At 35.4% G+C, this 24,960-nt stretch overlaps 1 long non-coding RNA gene and 1 pseudogene across 4 annotated transcripts in view; one reads left to right on the forward strand and one right to left on the reverse strand.

The window, feature by feature from the left end:
- Positions 1–11,723: 11,723 nt before the first annotated feature.
- Positions 11,724–24,960, reverse strand: part of LOC149562453 (uncharacterized) — a 97,418-nt gene continuing 84,181 nt past the window's right edge. Inside the window, exons 2-3 of one of the 3 annotated variants that reach the window (XR_016363946.1) lie at positions 12,916–13,008; positions 11,724–12,169 (exon numbers count right to left, since the gene is read on the reverse strand). This is a non-coding gene — a long non-coding RNA (uncharacterized LOC149562453). Of the gene's footprint in view, positions 12,170–12,272; positions 12,307–12,628; positions 13,009–24,960 lie in introns of those variants that run through there. The other 2 variants (XR_016363945.1, XR_016363944.1) reach the window with 2 other exon arrangements.
- Positions 17,127–18,220, forward strand: LOC149562454 (vesicle-associated protein 4-2-like; annotated as a pseudogene). Its single transcript, XR_016363502.1, has 5 exons — positions 17,127–17,160; positions 17,303–17,420; positions 17,588–17,665; positions 17,906–18,025; positions 18,161–18,220. The product of XR_016363502.1 is annotated as a vesicle-associated protein 4-2-like (transcript).

Genomic DNA, 24,960 nt, shown 5'->3' on the forward strand with positions numbered 1-24,960 from the left:
CTCCTTGTCACTCTTTCTCTCTACAACAACTACCCTTGTGGCTGCTTATATAGTAGCAAGTCCCACAAAACCACTAAGTGGTATTACATAAACCATGTGCTAAAATCATGTGCTACCTAACCCACTGACCCCACATTTATTATTGGGCATTTAATTCATTTTTCTCCAATATTAAATAATTACATAAAATATTATCACAATGTTACAATACAACTCATCAAGAATATTCCATGAGAATCTTTACATGTTGTACGTCCATCTAGGTACAACATTACATAATAAAATAAAATAATAAAATAAAAATATTATGCAATGTGTGCAACACCCATTATCTCAACAATCATAGATGTAAGCCTCTCACAAGAAGATCAAACTCAATAAACCCATTCCTAAACCAAGGAATAACCATTCCTAATCCAAAGAAAATGCTCAATATAAAACCATCTCCCAAACTCAACCAGCATAACAACATATGCACATGGAGATAACCAATGCTAAACCATCTCTCAAATGAACCCTCCAGAACTAACTCATGTACCATAGCTCAAGATCCATATCCATGAAAGACAAGCATAAATATAATGCAACTGAGAGAAAATAATGGGCTATACCTCTCAAGTAGCAAACCGCCAAGTAGACCAAAAGTGGGGAATGAGAATGCTCATCAAGATACCCAAGTCTGCAACTAAGACTCATCTAAGAACAATCTCCTCTCAAGTCCATATCAGGTGACTGCCCCTTGGACTTCCTGCTGAAACCATCAACCATCCCAACAAATACTTCTCTAATCCAAGAGAAATCAGCATCACCACCATCTCTAAGTATCCATGAGCACTTGTAACCAATCAATTCATGCCAACTCCAAATGCAACATAGCAATATCATGAAGTATCCATCTTATGATCAGTGTACTCAATACCAAGAAACTAAACCAAGATCAATGTCAAAGTTCCAACCATGGCCTCAGGAACATAAACATGACAACATGATCTTACCATCTCAACCAAAGAGATAACATGCTCCACATGAACATACTATAACATGTTACAACTCTAAACGCGTATCAAGAGTATACCATGACATAATAATGAAACCATCCTCACACCAAGGATAACATGCCAAATAAAAGCATAAACCACACCTTTACCAAGAACCCTGTGAGTCCTCAAGATGCAACCATCCCCACACACCATGAAGAAAACCATCTCCACATACTAGGAAGAACCATCTCCACATACCATGAAGATAACCAAGAACTCCATGAGTCCTCAAGATCTAACCATCTTCACACACCATGAAGATAACAAGTGCACCATGCAAATGTCAAAGATGCTTCTGCAGCAACAAGATCTAATACAAACCTCCAACATCTGCAAACACTCAATAAATATATCAATGCCAAAAAATCCCACTCAACCGTGGTACCAAGTCACTTATGGCATCATAAAATCCATCTCCTATATGAAGATCCATACTAAATCAGGAACTAATCCTGCACTGTCACAAGTTCCCACTAAACCATGTATCCAAGCTATCCATGACATCATGATGAAAACATCCATCCTCTAACCATGAGAATCAACCAAGGCATTAAACCATCAAAGAACTCAAAGTGCACATCATGAGCTCCTCAAAAGAAACCAAATAACCATGATCCTTAACCAAGAAGATATACCACCATAACTGAATCAGAAATTCAAGCTAATGAACATCAAGGATGTACCTATATAACCAATCATGTCATGCCAAAATCCATGACACCATGATCAAATCCATGAGTTGAGCATCTGGCTCTCAATATGTCCAACCTGTCAGCATAGTCAACCACAATCCTTTGCCATGACTGTACTTGGTACCAACATCTCATCCCTTCTACATGAAGATAAAATCATGTGACTTAGGGCATAGACAACCCAAATCCAAGCCACCAATCTGAATATGCATCAATAATGAAAGATCAATGGGCAAAGACAACCTATAACCAAGCTATAAATGCAACCTGTAAGTATAGACCGCTTACAACACTGCACAACTTGTAGATCCAACAAGTCATCATGCATATCCAAACCAAACACTGATAACCATATCATCATGAGACCAATCTGAATATGAACTGAGTATACAATGACATCAAAACTTAAATCTCCAATGTCATAAACTCACAATGTTATCATAGTCAAAATATACCTATAAATTGTTCAGATCAATATATCAACAAATAAATCATGTCAAACCTGCACCAAATCTGGACCAATGTGTAGAGCTCTCTAAGAGCTTTTCGTGGACTACTCGAAGTCCAAAATCTGACTCCGTATGCCCAAGTTATGCCCTAATCCGTGCTCATAATAAATAACATCTGACTTTAGGGCTCTTAAAACCTGAAATTTTTTCAAAATAATAGAACCAAACCTACACCATCTTGTAGTGCTCTGAATTAGCTTTCCAATGCCTATAAGAACTCTGAAATTCGATATTCTGAGAGAAAGTTATGGTCGTTTTACTAAGACAGTCTTTTTACCATTTTCAGTACGATTTTTCATTTTTTATTTTTTTTCAGTGATGAAAATTTCGACGGGATTAAATTTGACGGCCATCATAGGCTGAAACCAAAAAACTCTTTCATTTCCTCTGAACATGGCCAAACTAGGGCATATTATATATCAAAATTTATGGAAATGTCGACCCGGATCCAATGGTGAGGTCTGTTTTTACCCAGGAGGTCATTTCTGCATGCTACCCCCCAAAACTCTCATTTAAATGAAACATCTGAAAAACTCTTTTTGTCCAACAATTTCCCATGCCCAAATATTTTAATATCCCATCATAACAGCAAACCCAAAACCCTTAGATCTGTAATAAAAATCCATATATCTTGCCCTTGCTTTTATCCTCTCATGAATTCCCATGGATTTAATCTAGAGTTACAATAATAAAACCATAGCTCTGATACCACTTGTAAGGAAACTTGGCAATAAAGAATATAACCGTTTCCACATAACACATAATAAATCTAAAATAAACACGGAATTAAAATTCACATGCAAGAGAATAGAAAACATACCCACAAAATTGTGACACAAGATATACCCTGGGAAACCCTCATTGAGGGAAAAACCCAGCCTCCAAAAGCATCCATCACCATGTATTATTCAGCAAAAATATCATTGTCATACAACCATGGAAGCCTTCATGGCCATAGCCACAACTGAGCAAACTATGTGAACAAGCATGAATCCACACATCCCATGCCATGCTTTCAACCTTCACAAATGCTCTCTTGGCTAACCTGTCAAGCCTTGTCCCGCTCGACTCTTGCCTTTTGTCTTCTCCTTGTCACTCTTTCTCTCTACAACAACTACCCTTGTGGCTGCTTATATAGTAGCAATTCCCACAAAACCACTAAGTGGTATTACATAAACCATGTGCTAAAATCATGTGCTACCTAACCCACTGACCCCACATTTAATATTGGGCATTTAATTCATTTTTTCCCAATATTAAATAATTACATAAAATATTATCACAATGTTACAATACAACTCATCAAGAATATTCTATGAGAATCTTTACATGTTGCACGTCCATCTAGGTACAACATTACATAATAAAATAACAATATTATGCAATGTGTGCAACACCCATTATCTCAACATGGTGAACCTGAATGTTATGATAAAGTTGATCACATAGATACAAAAATTTAGTGGAAGTCTGCAATGAAAGAAGAAATGGACTCTTTACTAAAAAATATGACATGGGATTTATGCAAGTTGCCTACAAGTAAAAGGGATTTATAAAATAAATAGGTTTATAGGTTGAAAGAAGCAAATGGAGGTAAGAAAAGATTTAAAGATAGGTTAGTTGTAAAAGGATTTACATAGAAAAATGACATTAATTTTGATGAGATATTGTCTCATGTTGTTAAAATAACTTCTATTCGTATTGTTTTAAGCATTGTGGCTAATGAAGATTTTCATTTAGAGAAGCTTGATATTAAAGCAACCTTTCTTCATGGTGATTTTACTGAAGAGATATATATGGCACAACCACAAGGATTTGAGGTCACTAGTAAGGAGCACCTAGTGTGCAGATAGTAGAAAAGTTTATATGGCTTGAAGCAAGCACCTCGGAAATGGTATCTAAAATTTGACAGTTTTATGCATGAGCATAGATATAATAGGTGTCATTCAAATCACTGTATTTATTTTAAGAGGTAGAATATGTTGCTGCTACAGAGGCAACCAAGGAGATGATATGGCTTTAGTTCTTCATGGAAGAATTGGGACACCCATAGAGGGATAATTATTTGTTTATAGATAGCTAGAGTGTCATTTATCTTGCAAAGAATTATACTCTACATTCAAAGACAAAACACATATAGTTGTGGTACCATTTCATTCGGTCAGTTTTGTATGATGGACAATTAAAGTTGGATAAGATGCATACAAATGATAATCTAGTAGATATGTTTACTAAGGAACTAACAAGAGATAATATGAACTCCTCTTTAGCTTTGATTGGTCTTCTATATTGAATAGAATAAAAGAATAATAGAGTCTAGCTTGGTTTGATATCCCAATGACAGTTATAGGTTTAGCGGTGCTATGACTAATCTCCAAGTGGGAGATTTTTGTGATGTGGAGCCTAATCAGGCTTAGAGATTTATTCAACATAGTTTTCCCCTAGATTATTTATATGGGTTTAGGGGAAGTGCCCCCAAGATGGGGCCAAGTGGCAACGCTCCTGCGGGGTCTTGGGGTAGCGCACTAAGTGTACTCCTTGTCGTAGTATGGGGTGAGGTCGAGGGAAAACACCCTTGAAGAATTTTCGGGGGCAACACCCCTAAAGTCCAAAATTGACCTTATATTGTAAAAGGCATCAGCTGTTATTTTTCTATTGGACTACTTATTATAGCCCCAATTTTGTAAGTGACAAAAGCTTGTATAAAATGACTTAGGATTAGGGGTTTCATAATTTATGGTGATATTATAACTTCTTGTAATGGTATTGAGCTGTAAGGGATTGCATATTGTAATAACTAGATAATAATAATATTGGACTTGTTGTTTGTGGATGTGGCCTAGGGATTGGGTGAACCACGTTAAATCTTTATATCTTGTGTTCTTGTATGTGTGATCTGTTATTTTCTAATATTGGTTAAATTTGCATGTCGCTATTATTTTTGTCCATGGTTAATCCTAACATCTAATAGCTATTGGTGCAACTTTGTAATCTCATCCCTTAGATCTATGATCTCTCAATCCCTATCTGCTAGCCTAGCATCTCTAACCAAAACCTAAATCTGTAGGTCTATGACCTACCTCTATGTAGTCCATGACCTCTCTCTAACTCTCCTCATGGCATCGTAGGTCTATGCCAACACATCTCTAGGGGTAGGTCCCTGTACAAAATGATCCTACATCATTGCATCTCCACCACCCATCTCTGCTCGAAGCTAGTCCTTGGCCTATGCCTATTATACTAGAAGTGCATCCACTCTCTTCTTATAATCATGGCACATGGCCTACTTTTCACGGATAATGCCTCCTCCCATAGCTCCAAGTGAACCACCCTCTCCTTGTAGTCTCGCTACCACACCACTACTCCCCTCCCCTAGAACCATCATCATGACACAAGGAGGGATCATAAACTATGTGACCCTCTATTAGGGTCCCTCTTACTAGCCCTACTGTTGTGATGGTTGTACTTGGGGAACTACCTATACATATGCTCCCATCCCTGTTGGATCTATAAATTTAGGATATGGATGACTTAGTAGCCAATCTTTGTATCTTGGGGTGGTTCCCACATTTGCAAACTCTAGTAGGTAATCCCACCTCTGGGACACCATACCTTGCATCCTGCTTCCATCAAAGTGGCATTTAGCTATGCACCTCATCCCTTCTTCACCTCATCGGTGAAGTGGGTGTAACCTGTGTACTCTTCTAAGAGGTCCTACATCCTCTTGAAGAAATACCATAAATGAGAGATAGGAAACCTCTCCAAATGTTGTGGGGATCAACCTATCAATGGCCAAGATACTAGCATGTATCTCACCTGGGATTTCCCCCCCCCCCCACCCATGTCTTTATCTACCACCATGGCCTCCATATAACCAAGGCCAGATCATCCAAAGCCTACTGTCAATGTCCAAGCTTACCAAACTAAGGTTGGGTAATCTCTGCACTATATCATAATAAATGTCTATCCCTCCTCCCACTTATCATAAAAAAATTGGCCTAGCTATGGGGAGATGCTCCCAAGCCAAGATCTACAATGCTATGATGCCATTCGCTATGGTCTTTGCTATGAAATAGACCACCTCATGCATCTCATCATACATGTGGCTCAGCATGCACTAACCCACCCAAATATCACTAGCATCTATAACATCTCCTATAGTTGTCTACCCCACCCCCACTCACACTAGAATTGTTGCTGACCTTTGTTTGGTATAAGGGTGCAATCAATGAACCTAGCCAAGACACAAGACAAATGGTCTATAGCATCATACATGTGTGTGTAGTCCCATTTTGACACATACAGGTAAGACCTATTTTTGATAAAGTTGGGGCAACATGCCCTACCCTATATGTGGAAATAATTGCCAAATCAACATAGGCCGATGTGCAAACTTCACCAATTGGAACATATTTACCACTCAAGTAAACCCTCATCTAAAATACTTTGTAGATACAACATAAAGTAAAATTTTTGAAGCTTTCAAATAAGAGTTTTTAAATGTAAAAAGAATTCAAAAAATGTTTGAGAGGTTGCACCTTTGTTTTGTAATAAGGTGCCAAAAACTTGATTTGTTAGAATCATGTTGAGTTTCAACTACATATGAAATCATTAAAAAATCTACGGAAACATTTAAGCCAAATATGGTCATTCATAGAAGTACAACATAATTTTTGAAGTCCATTTTATGTGATATATCAGAAGATTCAGATGAATTCAATGTACAATGCATAAAAAGTGCATCCATTGATTGTGGTGATTTGCAATAAAATCATATCAAATGGAAAATATTGATCTTTCAACACTACTTTTGTGGAAGATATTTGAGTATGAGATGAACCAAACTAAGACTATGATTTATCCACATATCCAACATTGTCATGGTAGATGGGATGCTAAATAGTTTTGAGATTCAAAACATTATAGCTAGATATTATCATTCTAATCAAGTTGCAATATTTTTACAAGTTACCTATAGACTTTCAGAATTTGATGTGGATGGGGTAGAAAGTATTGTTCCAAATGAATGTATTATCATCAAGGAGCTTTATTTTTATTTCAAAAATGATTGTGTTCATGATAGCAACTATGAAGCTCATTGTTTTTCAATATTTTTTCTTACAAATCATGGTACAAATACTTCTGGACATTGGATTTGGTCTAATGGTTGTGTAGGTAGGTTCATTCAAATTACTTTTAATTTGTATATATATAATTAAATGAATAATTTTCAAACTTTGATTATTTATGAATTTGATCAATTTTTGCAAGATAATTTAAGTTTGCAAAAGCATTGAATTGGCTATCAGTGCAACATGCTAGATGCAATGTTAAATTTATTTGAAACTTCTTTAGAGTAGACATAGAAAAGCAGAGCATGATGGAGCAGGAGCATGTGTGAAGTGTGCACTTTACCAACATGAACAAACAAGTATAAAATTGATGTTTATTATTTAAATTTGATGTATAAGTATATTTTTCATTTAAGTTATATTATTTTTATAAGTTCAAGAACTTATCTTTCATGTATACGTAACAACGTGGAGAATACAAAACAAGTTGTTGAATGGTACATTTTTCTAGTCAGGACACAACATATAATAAACGTTATTTTTGGAAAGTGAAAGGTAAAATAAATTTGACTTGGTTAATTTTATTTTTTTAAATCATGCGTATTTTTCTTTTATCATATTGTATAATTATTGACATAGAAATTTGCAAATTTTACATGTGTTTAATATTATAGATATTGATCAATCCAATCCTTACTATTTTTTTTTATTAAAAAAAAAGGTTTTGAAGGGGGGCCTTGAAACTCTGTACATCAAAGTCTAGAGATTAAACATTACACACTAGTACATTTGAGACCATTTTTCGACCATTATTGGTCAAAATTTTGACCCAATTTTTGACCAAACTTTGACCAACTTCGACCAACCCATTGGTCAAAAATTTTCTAGTCAAAATTTTGACCAACCTTCTGGTTGGTCGAAAAACCTCCATAGCCATGGTACAAGTTCTGCCATTAATTGTTTGAAATTTCGACCAATAAAGGTAGAAATTTCGACCAATGAAGGAAAAAATTTCGACCAATAAAGGTAGAAATTTCGACCAATGAAGGTAAAAAATTTTGACCAATAAAGGTAGAAATTTTGACCAATGAAGATCAAAAATTTTGACCAATGAAGGTAGAAATTTCGACCAATGAAGGTCAAAATTTTTGACAAATGAAGGTAGAAATTTTGACCAATGAAGGTCAAAATTTTTGACCAATGAAGGTAGAAATTTCTACCAACAAGTAGGTGTAAATTTTTTTTCAGGCATTCTATAAAATAGTCACATGCCTTGCGTATGATATGACATTTTGCATGCATCCTGCACTCTCTCATCCGCCTGATGATGGATTACGGAGAGTGATATGAAACCATGATGCTAAAAAACACACACAATCAAATCCAAAATGAACTTGCATTACAAATGGATTGTGGAAATTTGATATTGTTAATTTTGCATGCATGTCTACTAGGACAAATATATGTTTAAGTTGTGATTGTCCTGGTAGACATGCATGCAATTTTACCAATATCAGATTTCCATAATCCATTTGTAGTGCAAGTTCATTTTGGATTTGATTGTGTATTTTTTAGCATCATGGTTTCAGATCACTCTATGTAATCCATCATCAGCCAGATGAGAGAGAGTGCAGGATGCATGCAAAATGTCATATCATACACAAGGCATGTGAACTATTTTATAAAATGCCTGAAAAACACTGATAGTAACTAATATGAAAAATATATACTTAGTTATATAATTGAGGCAAATCATGTACCAGTGAGTTGGTCAAAATTTTGACCAATGGGTTGGTCAAATTTGGTCGAAAATTGGGTCAAAATTTTGATCAATGAAGGTCGAAAAATGAACCCAAATGCACTAGTGCAAGTATGCTTGCCAAGTTGACTCTTTGAGTTTGGTCATCAAGTCACCCCACCAAAGTGCCTCATCAAGGTCAGTCTTTAGGTCCGCTCATCAAGCTTGCTCACCAAGTCAACTTGCCATGTCACGTCTCTAAGTGGCCTCGCTAAGTCGGCTCGCCAACTTGCCCCACCAAGTTGCCACTTTAAGCCCACTCACCATGTTAGATTGCCAAGCCGACTCCCCAAATCAGCTCGCCAAGCTAACAATTGAAGTATGCTCACCAAGTCGACTCTCTAAATTTGCTCACCAAGTCTGCCCCCTAGGCCAACTCTCCAGGTCAACTCACCAAGTCCCCCACCTAGTCACCTCAACGAGTTGACTCATTAAGTCAGCTCACAAAGTCAACTCATCCAGTGGTTTTACCACCTTGTCCCAGCAAGTGGGCTCACTCAGTGTACTTACAAAGTTGCCCCATAGAGTTGCTTCTCTAAGCTCGCTTACCATGTAAACTCACTTGGTCAACACACCAAGTTGACACTTTAAGTTTTCTCATCAAGTCACCCAACCAAAGTGCCTCATCAAGGTTAGTCTTTAAGTACACTTAGTAGGTCAGCTCACCAAGTCGCTTCGCGAAGTCGCCTCACCAAGTGGCCTCAATAAGTTAGCTCACCAACTTGCACCACCAAGTCACCACTTTAAGTCGACTCGCCATATTAGCTTGCCAGGCCCACTCCCATGGTCAGCTCGCCAAGCTGACAATTCAAGTACGCTCACCAAGTCAACTCTTTAAGTTTTCTCACCAAGTTCGCCCCTAGGTCAACTCTCCAGGTCAGCCCACCAAGTCACCCCCACCGAACCACCTCAATGAGTGGACTCTTTAAGTCAGCTCACCAAGTCTACTGTTTAAGTACACACGCCAAGTCGGCTCACCAAGCCCACCAAGTCATGTCACCAAGTTGATTGTTCGAGTGCACTCACAAAGTTGACTCTTTAAGGTCGGCTCGCCAAGCCAGCCCACCAATTCATGACACCAAGTCGCCTCACCCACATGTCCCACCAAGTCCCCAAGTCTTCTTGCCAAGCCGACAATTCAAGTGCGCTCACCAAGTCGACTCTTTAAGTTTTCTCACCAAGCCCACCCCCTAGGTCAACTCTCTAGGTCAGCTCACCAAGTCACTCCCACCTACTCACCTCAATGAGTTGACTCTTTCAGTCAGCTCACCAAGTCTATTGTTCATGTACGCATGCCAGGTCGGCTCGCTAAGCCATCCCACCAAGTCATGTCACCAAGTCGATTATTCGAGTATGCTCACAAAGTTGATTCTTTAAGTTCGCTCATCAAGTCACCCCACCAAAACACCTCATCAAGGTCAGTCTTTAAGTCCGCTCACCAAGTTGCTGCACCAAGTTGACTCACCTCTCGCCTCACCAAGTGGACTCGCTAAGTCGGCTCACCAACTTGCCCCACCAAGTTGATTGTTCAAGTATGCTTGCTAAGTTGACTCTTTGAGTTCGATCATCAAGTCACCCCACCAAAGTGTCTCATCAAGGTCAGTCTTTAGGTCCGCTCATCGAGCTTGCTCACCAAGTCAACTTGCCATGTCGCGTCTCTAAGTGGCCTTGTTAAGTCGGCTCGCCAACTTGCCCCACCAAGTTGCCACTTTAAGCCCAATCACCATGTTAGATCGCCAGGCTAGCTCCCCAAGTCAGCTCACCAAGCTGACAATTGAAGTACGCTCACCAAGTCGACTCTCTAAGTTTTCTCACCAAGTCCGCCCCCTAGACCAACTCTCTAGGTCAGCTCACCAAGTCACCCCCACTTGCCCCACTAGCTCGCCACTTTAAGTCGACTCGCCATGTCAGCTCACTAGTTTGACTCCCCTAGTCAGCTCGCCAAGCTGACAATTCAAGTATGCTCACCAAGTGGACTCTTTATGTTCGCTCACCAAGTCCACCCCCTAGGTCAGCTCACCAAGTCAACCCCACCCAGTGCTTATTGTGAACAAACCAATCTAGATCATAAGAGAAGTGATTAGAGATTATTATGAAAGGGTGCGACTGAAAAGAGATATAACTCACATCATTTACAACATGACTAATCATATCTAATGAAAGCTGTAAAAAGGTAGTTCTATCATTCAACTCAGGATGATTGGAAGAACTTATTATATTTTGTATCTCACAATGATCACTCTGTAAGAGAGCATATTGCCTTTGGCACCCATTCAATGTAGGCATATAAAGTCTACCATCAAAAATGACATCATCTTTGAGTATATTTATATTGTCATATCAGACAACTTATCACAATATTTAGAGCATAAATATAAAATTATATCAGAGACAGCTTGCATATTTGCAAATTTTTACTTGTATATCAGACACAACGAATAGTACAAGGTACTAAGAATTTCCTCAGTCATTGCATGTAATTTCCTGTATATCAGAAATAGCAAATATATATCATCTTGATTGTTATGCAATCATAATTATTTTGATCTAAACCATAATGTATATGCATTTGGAATTAAAAATCATTCAAATATTACTTTAATACAAGAAACTGTTTCTATATTCATTAAATTGTGAAGAATTCAAGTAGTATCTCATAATCAGAAACATAGGGAAATTACAACCACCAAATTATGTGACTGAGAAGTGAGTCTGCAAAGTCTGCAGTTGCTCATTTTACTATAGACAACATTTTCCTAAGAAGCTTTACCCCAGTCAGGAATTGATACTCCAATGAAACATATTCACAACCACTAGTTTTTTGTCCACCAGGGTCCCTACCAATATTTGAAGGTTGCATATGATGCATGACTACTACTAGGATTTTCTCCACAAAAAGAAATTCATGTTGTCATAAAAGCTATTGTCTAGTAACATCCTAGAAAATCTCGTGCCTCTAAATTTCTAATGGTGTCTGTATATGTCGGATCCCAATTGTGATGGTTGCAAATAACACATTACATATCTTCCTAGAATGTTCTTGACAGGAAGAGATCCCCTATTTTAAAATAAGACAAATCAGAGTCAGTCCATTTTAAAGTCAGATATACAAATATAGGTGGCACACAGTCTATTAGAAACTTAAGCTTCCACTCTACTTACCAAACATGAGAGTCACAGTTGTTGTTCCAGTTACTGCGTGGAGGGTTTGAGTCAAAACTTATACATTTAGCATATTTTCAGTTTTTTGCTTTAGAATGTTTGAAAATAAGAATAAGGTCATGGACATCATCAAAAATGAAAATACCAATCAGTTTTTAAAAATACAATTTCAACTACACCCCATAGAGTGATTTCAAATGAGGAACTAACTTAACTGTAAACAATTAGCAAAGTGTACTTAATTTTTTAATAATATTTGTTTAAAAAAACATGCATTCAGGCATGACAAAAATAAAAAGGAAGTTGTGTAAATAAATAAGAGTTGTCAAAGAATATTTTTTGACAATTGAACCAGTAGTAGCACACGTAAATAGATGCTTTGATATCTGTCAGGAATTACAAAGCAAAAAGTATTTGAACAACAAAATGCTTCACTCTTGAGGAACAAACTCAAATAATCTACATATGCAAATAGTTCAATGTATGCAACTATGAGAGTGATACTTCAAAAGCATCGAATGCTTGCTGAATAGACATGGCATTCTGCCTAGGATTTTTGAAAATCCAAAGATAAAAACAACTTGAAGCAAACTAGTATGTTAATTAGCATTATCCTCATTGCAAAGAGATTAAGCAATCTACCTTTTGTACAGTATCCTCTTCAGACTCTTCACTGTCTGATTCTTTAGAGCTTGTGTCTTTCTTTGGGGGGCCTTTCACCTAGACAGAAGCATTCTGTAAATGCAAAACATAGTAAAATTGTTATACAAAATATATTAACAAGCAACTTGAATTTCATACAAGAGAAACCGGTTAATATTCTCACACAGAGAATGGACTTCATTAGAAACAACATCAAGAAAAAAGTGGCATTTTAGTTTAAAAAGAGATTTTAGGCACACCATAAACCCTAAATAGTAGAAGATTGTAAGCAACAAAAATACTAAAAAGCATGGTCACAATTCCCACACAAGTAGCAATATTAAAACTCATAGACCAAAATAATACCTTGTCATCTCTTAGCAATGCATGGCAACCTGAATGTTCCTTCTCCAACAGTTGACTCTCATACTAAGATAGTAATTCATTTTGTACTTAAGACCTTTTTCTTTGCAGGAATAATACAGGAGAGTCACAGTAAAAATAGAGTTAAAATAAAACAGAGCACACTAAAATAACAAATACAATCATCAAATCTGCTACAGCATAATTACATTGATTCAACATATAAAAATACAAACATGGAACTATGTAGATATGCACCAATATTACAAGGAATGCCTTACATTGAAATCACTTTTGTCCTATGATGAAATTGATCCAAACCAAGCATTGCAGTCTACTGAGATATCTATTTCCAAAGGGACACATTCACACAATCAGCAAGGTTGGATTTTTAATCAGTTCAATGTTTGGTTTGATATGAAATTTCAAAGTCTGGAAGGAATTACTCTAGTGAGAAGCAGAATTCTGATTTGCTTGAGAACATCCACAATCAGAATCAGAACTACAAGGTTCTAGTGATGAATCTTTTGGTCCATCCAAGCTATATGGTGAAAAAATTGTATTTTTGTTCAATGTATGGCGAATAAGGGCTAACCATTTTGCAGCGGGACCATTGTCTTCTACACCCAATATGTTCCTAGCATTCAATGGCACAATTTCCTAAAACCTATAAAGAAAAGAAAGAAAACTAGATGTTTAATGTTTACAACTATGAACACTTCAAAGAAATATAATAACATGTCAATGCCCCTTATTTGTGAGAATTCATCTGGTAGATTAATTACCACTCTGAGCGTGGATGAAAATGCTGATTTGAATGTTTATGTACACTTATTAAGTTTTAATGTAAAGACCTTATTCTTGCCAAATTTAAATGAAAATTGATTAGGATAGAAGGATTTTAATGAGTTCCAGACTAAGGAAAAAGGCACTGGTACAGGGAGAGCCATCTTACACCTTCTGAGCCATGTTTTAAAGATGAACACATCTCTGGTATGAGATATGTCTCTATTAATTTTTAGAAATTGAAGAATTTTGCAATACAAGTTAAAAGCAAAAAAGAGCAAATAAATAAAACAAGAATATATAATGTTTCAAGATGATAATTTGAATGATACAGAAATCCATGTAAAGTTATAGCGATCAGGTATACACCTTTTAAGAGGGACATAAACAATTGTATGACTGATCCTTTGTTAGAGAGAACCTTCACTATTAGCATTCTTGTATGACTAATATACTATTCTTTCTTTCAAAGTTCTATACCATGGAATTTTCAAAAATTGTTAATTTTTTTTTTTTAAATACCTCCAAGTCTATGGAAAAGAAATTTAAAAACAAATAACCCTCCAAACAATAATTTTCTTTAAATAGCTTCCATCTCTGAGATTTCAATATTGATTATTAGATAGGTTCAAGAGATACTAACCAGTGTTAGATGCCAAATAGATGATCGCCATAGCAACATCCCATTTATCTCCTTCTTTATAAAGAGGTTGGCTTTTCCAAAGATCGCCTAGGAATTCCTTGGGTGAAAGTATTTCCATTCCAGGAATACCTTCAATTGGACTAGATGCAATACCATTTACACGTATTCCATAATCTGTCCCCCACTCTAAAGCCATAGATCTTGTAAGACTATCAACAAATGCATGTAAACAAAACAAAACTTTGCTAGATAACTTGTTTAAATTATTATGTAAGTAAAATGACTCTCATGTTTATGCTGAAACATTTAAATTTATTAAATAGTTAATTCAAATCTTAATCCAAGAAGAATATAATGATTAAAAATGAACCTTTGTAGCAGAGACATGAATTTGGTAGCAGAAAGCTGAGGTACTATATTGTAGCACTTAAGTTTAAAATAACACCAACCTCTGAAGGAGGCTTTCCAATTCTACCTTCCCTCAAATACTTCAATGTTTCTTGACTCATTGTAAATGTGCCAATAGCATCAATATCCAGTACTGCAACCACGTGTAATTTATCTAACTTCATGCCACAGTTAGGGAGAAAAGCTAAAACATCTAAAAAGAGTTGACAAAAACTTAGCACTTCCTCCATTGACATACGTCATAATGAACTAAAAAGTATGATTCATCTACACCCTTCAAAAACAAGTCCTTAAGAAATTATGCTTCAACAGAGAGATCAATTCAAACATCCACGTGACTTGGCACTGTTCTGCAGAACATCAATGTCAAAGCAACTTCAATAAATCACTCAACCTTGTTAGGAAACTAGTTTGAACTTCTTTCCCCATCATTTGCCACAACATAGCTAATCAACAACATGTGTGCTTAGACAATGGAAAATACTCAAGTTGTAGTCTCCCTATGTGTGCTCCCACGAAGCACTCAGTCATTTCTCATCCACGGGTTTCAATACCCTCATTAGATCATCCACGTTCAAGATAATAATTGTGAAAGACTATAATGCTTAATAATTAATAAATATTGTATAGATTATGGAAAAACTTAATAAATTTCTTGTGCTACTCTTTGTTTGAAGGAATTACATTGAGGGAGTGCTCACAAAGATGAAGCACCACGACTTGCTCAAAGGCTCAACCATTCCAGTACTACTCCAGCTCAATAAGGCTTAACCATGGAGTTTCCTCCATTGTTTAAACCACTCTACTTGTAATCCCATTTGCAAAACCTACAACAAGTGTTGTGCCTTATGAACCATTCATTAGAAAGCCCCTTGAGCTCATCAATAGATAAGCCTAAGATATTTTCCATAGCAAGTCAGATTTTGATATTGCTATCATGATTCAACTGTACATTTTTTGAGTCAAACCCATTGACCCATGAATATAATATATGACACAAGAAAGAGGGTGAAATTGTAAATGTAATGAATTATACATCCTTTCCTCCTACTACTAGATGACTAAAGGTGCTTGTGTGCTAATTGTACCCCCTTTTCTTGTAGTTATTTGCAATTCGTACCATCCGATCATTATAGAAATTCGTCTTACAATTTGTTACAATTTGTACAAATGATCTAACACTCTCAGTGCTTCCAACTATGGAAGCTCATTTTTACTGTTAGAGGATCATTTTTACTATCAGATTTAGACAATATCACTGGTTGATTGTCATAAAATAGTACTCCATATTTTAATGTATAGGTAGAGGTTATTGACTCTCCCATAACCAACACTCATAATTCCTCATATTAGATATAGCCAACCTTAATATTTATAGGAATAATACTAGTAGCTACTAAAATTCCTTGCAATTTTACTAATTTAGGTAATTTTGATAGCAATGTTCCATAGGGATACATGATCCCTAAATCTCATCATTTCTAAGAGGAGGGGATCCTCAAAAGGCCATTATGCCAAGGAAATGCCATCTCCTCTCCTGGGATGTGTTCCTCAAAGAGGGGATATTTTTAAGGTGCCCTCCCCTAATGACAATATTCAGAAATAAATCAGCAATCAATATGATAATATAGTTGTTTTTGCAAGTGTGTAATACTGGTGCATGGAGCTAGATATGATGAGGAACAACAAAGAGCAAAGAATACTTAGGAAAGACTAGTGGAATGCTCAAAATACAAAAAAATGAATACTTAGTGCACAAACTTCTTTACATATAAGGTGCAGAAAAAAATCTAGATAGCTTGGAGTGTTCCATAGACCCAAAGAGCTTTGAGTGCATGTACATCATCTTGTACAGTGTTTTTGGTAGGAAATTTATATAATAGTAATACAAATTTATCATTTTTACTAACTATTATTATATATTGTAGATTATAATTTATTTATTTTATTATCATCATTACCATTATATATAGCAACTAGTAAGTTCTCTTATATATGACTCTATGGAGGTATGCTTACTCCAGGAGAGTCACTTATAGCAACTGGTAAGTTCTCTTTGATGTCAAAAAACAATATTGGAGAGGCTTCTCTGTTATTACTAGAGATCCGGCTTGTTATTAGAATACGCTCTGTTGAAAATGATTGATTATACTGATTATATTGTGATGTGGAGCATGTACAACGCAGTATTTAAATTTGTGGAGCCACCTGAGCAATCTGAGAAACAACCGGAGAAAAAGTTAAAGACAAGTTCAAGATTGTTAGTCTGAAAGTCAAGGATGGAGTGGAATATGATTTAGAGCTGGTAAACTTTTTTGTTTTCAAAGAAATAGAAGAAGGCACATAAATGATTCATAATGTAGAATCTGTTTGAAGCTGCTAGTTAGGCAGAAATATTCTTCATGGTCTGAACATTGATGTGAACTTATTACTAGATTATAAAATTTCTAATTTAGTGAATTTGGTGAGAAGTTTGAAGAGCAGAAGGAACTAGTAGCAGTAGAGCAAATATTGCACGTTGTTTATTTGGATCCACAACGTTCCACTCCTGTAAGTGAAAATTTTGAAGAATCATAAGTAGAAATCTGTTAATTGGTTTGAAATAATCTCATGACATGATCACAGTTCAAAATTCCAAAACATCCCCTGGTCATATAATAGATTAAGACCATTTAAACTTGGATTTTATGCATAAACACTCCTAGTGAAATGATTGATTAAGACTGTTTTAATTACATTTTGAAAATTAATGTACTGAATTGGTTATCCTCAATTTTGACATTTATAAAGGAGTTGGAAAAGCTCAAGAAGCAATTGGCTGAAGCTGAGGCTGCAATTGAGGTACGGAAAAAACCTCCAGAAGATGTTGCTCCACGAATTGTTGGTGAAGGGCTTGTCATAGATGAATGGGTATGTGGTCTTCTCTGACCTATTCTTTGCATGCCCTCTATATCCATGCAACTTTAGAATTGTGGATCATGGAAATCTGATAATGTTAACTTTAAAAATACAATTTAATAAGGAACTATTCTTGCTTTGTATCAGAAAGAGTGCAGGGAAAGGTATCTGGCACAGCAACAGCTGGAAGGAGACGATTCCCTTTGAAATTTCTACCTTTTTATGGTTTGATGATCTTTGCTTTCAAAAGTGTGCTTTAATTTTCTCAGATTTGTAGAAGCATCTATCAATTTAAAAGATAATCTTACTACTGATTGTTAGAGGCTGGAGCATACAAGTTATTTGTGTGCATGTTTGCAAACTGTTAAAGAGAGATATATCTGGTAGATGCCAACTACAAGATATTTACCTTAGCAGTTTATGTCTGAGAAACTGACATTGCCACTGAGATAATGTCATTTTCAATTTATTGTTTGCAAATGAGAAAATGTCTTTTACAGATGTTTCAAGCAAGTTACTAGTGTGCAGTTTTTTCTTATGGTCTTGAATTGATTTTTGTATCTAGGCTTGACATTTTTGGAGGATGTTGTCAAGCTCTTGGTCTCATCATTCTGCAAATAGTCTGAAATACAAATCATCTGTGCTCTTAACTCTGTCAAGAGAGGTGGTGGACCATACTAATCAATCGTAGAAATGTAAAACTTGAAATATGAGGGAGCTAAAGTTAGATAAATATGGTAATTATGAGTTTTTTTCTTGCTATAAAAATTCCTCTAAAGATTTCATGGCCAAATATTAGCATTGTATGCTGACTCTTTGAATTTAGACCATCATGATTGGGCTACTTAAAATGGATGACACTCTATGTTTTATATCGATCGCTGGAGACTGTCATCGATAATAAAAGGTAATGCATTAGTCTCAGCAGCAATCAGATCTACAACATAGTTTGTCTACATTCAATTCAGTTACATGATATAAATTATAGTTTGGAAGTAAAAGATAATATAGAATACCTTGAGTATTCATATAACTGTCATATATTAGAAGTCTAAAATTATTTCAGTCTTCCATAAGAGTTACATTTCAGTGTCTTCTCTTTCATATTAATATTAAAAGGATATCACTATATCTCTATCAAAGATCCTATTAAACTTTTACACCTTCTAGTGTAGGCTTATATAAGAAATATAGGCTATGCATCATAGCCTCCTCAAGTACCTAAATGTCTTTTAACTGCTAGAGGTCAAAATGACACAATTTACAAACAAGAAGCTAAATGGGGATTTGAATTTCTCAAATATATACAACTAGAGAAAAACCCTCCAGCATTTATTGGTCCTTCACAATGGGCAAGGACACCATAGGCAGGAATGAGGACAAACAAGAACCGTAAAGCACAGACAACCAAATAAATGCTATAAACAAAAAAATGTGTAATGGGATGATTGTGTACAAATACTTCCTTTTAGATAGTACTTAACAAGCTATACCACTACTAATAGTGTTGTCCATATGAAAACAAATACCACAATGGAGTTTTGCATTCTAGTCCCCCTCTAGATAGTTCATAATAAGCTATACAACTATTAATAGTGTTGTCTGTATTAAGACAAATATCACAATGGAGTTTGGCATTCTGGTCATCCTTAAGGGAGCAACCTTTTCTTTTATACTTCTAACAAAGTTAATGGCCCACTGCTCATAACTGAAAACAAAAAAGAAATTAGATATTAAAGTTTATATAGAATATAACAACTTCCATGACCAAGAGCAAAATAATAAATACACCAAGGCAGCTATCTAATGTACCTCTCATGTTTACATTATATTTGTGGAGCATAAGTATTGTGTGCCAATTTGTGTCCATCTGCAAACTTTATCCATCAAAATCATCATGAGACATGTATCCAATAGCCACCTCAAATGAATAAATGCCTCCCAGTCATTCCATTTCAAATTTCAAGCAATTTGTGAAGATGAGCAAACTGGATACATCAGTTAGACTGGAAGCAAAAAAGAAGTAGAAGCCTTCTTAAGGAGATACCACAGATTTAAAACTGAAAAAATGTCTTTATGGGTAATGTTAAAATGTTTCACACCATCAACATATCTCTAAAGGAGCACTTATATCAACCTCTCGCATATGCAAGTTTAACACATATGTTTTGTTAATGTTCTGTTGATCAAAAAACAATCCCATGGTAACTGGATTTGGGCTCCCTTCAAGTGTAGGATTATATGAGTGATATGGGTTGTGCAGCATAGCTTCCTCAAGTACCTAAATGACTTTTATAATAACTGCTAGAGGTCAAAATGACACTCTTTGCAAACAAGAAGCTAAATGGGGATTTGAATTCCTCAGATATATGCAACTGGAGCAAAACCCTCTAGTACTGATTGGTCCTTCAAAATGGGCATAGACACCACAGGTAGGAATGAAGGCAAAGAAGAACCATAAAGCATATACATATAAATAAATTCTATAAACAAAAAAAATGTGCAATGGGGTCATTGTAGGGGGTAGGGGGAGAAGATTGGCTAGTGCCCCGAATGCAGGAAGGTTCCAACACCAATAGAAGGTCGGTTCTCGTCGCATTAAATGAAACTTCCAAAAATTGATTTTGTTGAAGTAGTGAGCATGCTTATGATGAATTTGCAATCCAAATTTTACTATTGAGTGTGCTTATGATGAACTTTCTTTACCTACTTTGTGGTTAAATCTTAGGCAACAAAGACTATGCAAGAAAGGTATAATCACTAGTACACAATGGCTACATACCAGAAAGAGTGGATACAAGCATAGACTATGACAAGCTAGATCATCATAAATGTCAATCCTTTAGGTTTCCCCATGAGCAATCAAACCCTAGATGAATATTTGTCAGAGTTGATAATTGATGTACTTTGTGCTTGCTTAATAAGATATCCAAAATAATTTTGCATTGTTGTGGAACTACGTTCATCCTAGATCATATAACCATTTTAAAGATTTTAGAAGAAAAAAATTTTAAAAGGCAAGAAAGGACTGAACCACATCATATTCATCAAGAAGCTCCTAATGTGGTTCGTCCTTGAAAGACCAAGTGAGTTATCTCAAAAAAGATTTCATAAATGAAGGAATATTACTGCAATCCTTGATTTCACTAATCAGTCTTAAAATTTTCATTTTCTAGGTGTCCTAAACTTCAGTTCTATTTTGTATACCATCCTCTCGTTAGTTCTACTTTATGTTGCATTATTTTTTGTACTCTGTCTTGTGTCCACAATTGTAGCAGAAACATTGCAGATTTCCTACTGATAAATTGTTAAATATAACACATAAGTCATGTCATAAGAATTCACATTCCATTCATAGATATACAAAAGATTCAAAATTGGCTTGAATCGTTGCTTTAGGATATATGAAAAAAAAAAAAAAACCTGATCGTGATTTAGAAACACTGTTTAACTAAGTGGCCCTTCACTTGATAACAAAATTAGAATGAAATACATCTAAGTTATCAATATTCTGATAAAAGATTTGAGATTACAATGCATACGCTAATGTATGTAGAATATATATAAAAAAATGATAATTGAACACAACATGCAGAAGAGTTAATTAAAAAGGGGTTACAACCAAAGTCACATGGACATGGATATAGATACAAATTCAAATACTGTGTTAGACATTGATACAGCCATGTTTAGAGACCCTGATATGGATATGTCACTAATGAAAAAGACAGAGAAATATATTTAACACAGATTTCTAAGTTGTTAGTAGAGATTTTAATTAGTTTAAAAGCAACTAAACACATAAGTGCTACATAAATAATTATAAGTTGATTTAACAATACAGAATATACAAACTAGGACCTATAACTAAATCATACAATGTCATTTAAATCTAAATTAAAATAAGATTCAGTAGAACTTCAGTATTAATTAACAAAGAAAAGATTCAAGATATATTCAAAATTCAAAATTTTAAAATAAAAATCTAGGTGAACAATAATAAATTATAATCTCAACTCAAAAAAAAAAAAATTTACAACTAACAAAAAAAAATTAAAATTGCACCAATGAACCTTTTAAATTAAGCTTAGAAAGGTTCATGTCAAACTTTTTCAAAATGAAATAACAATATATCTAATATAGCTGGAAATCTAGTATTTTTGGGGGCACGTGTGGATACAGAAACTGCAAGTATCTGAACTGTATCCACATTAAATACAACAGTACTGAGCACGGGGTGTGTAGTAGTGACTCTGGTTACAACTTTTGTATGATTTATTTTGCTTCTTATAATTTTAATTTTGATAACATTTTGGTAGTGACATGACTTCCAGCCAAAAATGATGTTGTATAAGAAAAATATTCTACATTTCAATTTTGATTGTCTTAAGAGGTTAGCTTTGGCTAGTTCATGTGCTAAGTGCATACAGATATAGAGCAACAACCTCATTCTAAGCTTGTTCAAGACCAGAATCTGATTTTGACAAGAAATGTCTCTATCATTCTCCCTAGAATCATTTCTTTTGCATCTGCAAATTGTAAGTAAAATTATTGATGATAAGAACAAATACCCAAAAAACATGAGATGATAAATAAGATATCTCCATGATGGTGCACAATATCCACAGTGTAGAGAAAAAAGAAATTCAAAATTTGATTGGACAAAAATAAGGATAAATGTGTATCTATTTCAGACATTTCCAAGGGCTCCACAATCTCTGCTCCACCATGTAAAAGTCAATGTCTCGACAATGACTGATATGCTGGCAGATGCATTCAACTCAATGGAAGTGTTAGGAAACATTAGTGGGTGTGCAGCAAGTACGGAAGAAGTTTAGAATTGGCAATCACCTTTGGAAATTCAACGCTTCTGCATACTTCCTCCCTAAGGAAATTATCATGTTGGATGTTCAATCTGAGAAAGCAAGGACTGACTATTTGAAAGCAGCTCCATGGTGGATTGGAGATTCTTTGGTTCACACAAAGAAGTGAGAAAAGAACTCCAACCCTAGATCAAATGCACCATTCGAAAGAGCATTTTGGAATGGATTCTACAACCTACCTTCTGAATGCCGGGCTCCAAATTAGGTCCATTTTATTGATTGAAACTAAGGCAAGTGCTTGGGATTGACATGGAGAAAAAGAATCCACCGGTATATGCCAGAATTAAACTTACCTCAATAAGCCCTGTCACTAGAATTATCAAACTTAAACTATGACCAGGATCTGGGAACAATCAATGGAAATTAAGGTGAAGAGATATTACTGCTAAAGATGTGGTAGCAAATCTCACACAGAAAGTAGTTGTCATAAACTGCCAACCAAAAAGTGCGTTCAAAAAAATAACACAAAAAATCCCAATAAACAAAGAAAACAATATTTCTCAACCTACAATTGAGGATGAGGCACCTTAGTGCTTTTCATTATATGATAAAATTGGACAAGATGATAATTATAACATGGCATGTAAAATTACTCAAAAAGTTGGTGAAAGTGCAATAGACGAAATTGGAAACACATCTAAGCAGGTAGATAGTGGGTATCCCTGCAAGGCATTTAAAGTGGTTGCAGAAATAGTTGTGGCAGAGTGTGCGTCTTCTGAATATGAATTCAATTCAGAGGAGTGTGACCAAGACTATAATTTGGAACCTGATGAAGCAATTGAATAAAGATGTCTAAGCCAATCTGCTGCCAAAGCACTTGGTATGGGCAAACAGAAGAAGAGGAGAGGCAAGAAGTCATAAAAACAAAATTGGGAAGAGGAAACCATGAAGAAGGGACTCACAAACATTAGAGAGTATATAAGTAGATCCAAGGGAGGAAACCCCTCCCTTTGAGGGCAATGAAGATTGAATATTCAACATATTATCTACTCATGGCTAATCTTTTTGGCAAATCATGGACCTTTAGATGTTGGATGGGTTGAATAATATGTTAAGCATACATATCAAACTAGCATGGGATAGGGTTGAAAGCTATGTTTCATGGGTTTCCAGGACAGGGACGGCAAGGGACACATTTCCAAGACATTTTCTAAAAAGCCAAAAATAGGGACAGCTGGGGGCAGAAGTAAACTAACTTCTAAAGTATAGATATGTGTGTGTGTGTGTGTGTGAATTTTCAAAATATATTAAAATATTATAGATAGATGGATAGATAGATAGAGAAAATGGAGAGATGTCAATATTGATTATTAACAAGACAATATGAAAATAAATCATAAACTCACGACCCTACATGAATATTTGTCGGAGTTGATAATTGATGTACTTTGTGCTTGCTTAATAAGATATCCAAAATAATTTTGCATTGTTGTGGAACTACGTTCATCCTAGATCATATAACCATTTTAAAGATTTTAGAAGAAAAAAATTTTAAAAGGAAAGAAAGGACTGAACCACATCATATTCATCAAGAAGCTCCTAATGTGGTTCGTCCTTGAAAGACCAAGTGAGTTATCTCAAAAAAGGTTTCATAAATGAAGGAATATTACTGCAGTCCTTGATTTCACTAATCGGTCTTAAAATTTTCATTTTCTAGGTGTCCTAAACTTCAGTTCTATTTTGTATACCATCCTCTCGTTAGTTCTACTTTATGTTGCATTATTGCAAGCATGAATGATTGTATTTTGCACATGGTTCAGTAAATCGTTTAAGAGAACTATAAACACAGGTTAAGAAAAATGTTCAAATATGAAACCCATCATTCTTTAACACTGATCATAAACAACTCCCATGTTTTTTAAGACACAACTCACAATAAAATAACTGGAGCAAAAAACCAAATGCATCAATAGGTAGTGCTTATCATGGCACAAAATATATTGCTTTATTGAAGATTGAGTTAGTAGCAACCATTAAGAAAAACAAGGTCTGAAATCCAGCCAGAAACAAATCCTAGACAAGGCTCCTTTATGCAATTAAATTACCACTGTAAATTAGTAAATT

The sequence above is a fragment of the Cupressus sempervirens genome, chromosome 4 (assembly GCF_028749045.1).
Source record: "Cupressus sempervirens isolate cs-2001-9-10 chromosome 4, ASM2874904v1, whole genome shotgun sequence".
NCBI classification, from domain to species: Eukaryota; Viridiplantae; Streptophyta; class Pinopsida; order Cupressales; family Cupressaceae; genus Cupressus; species Cupressus sempervirens.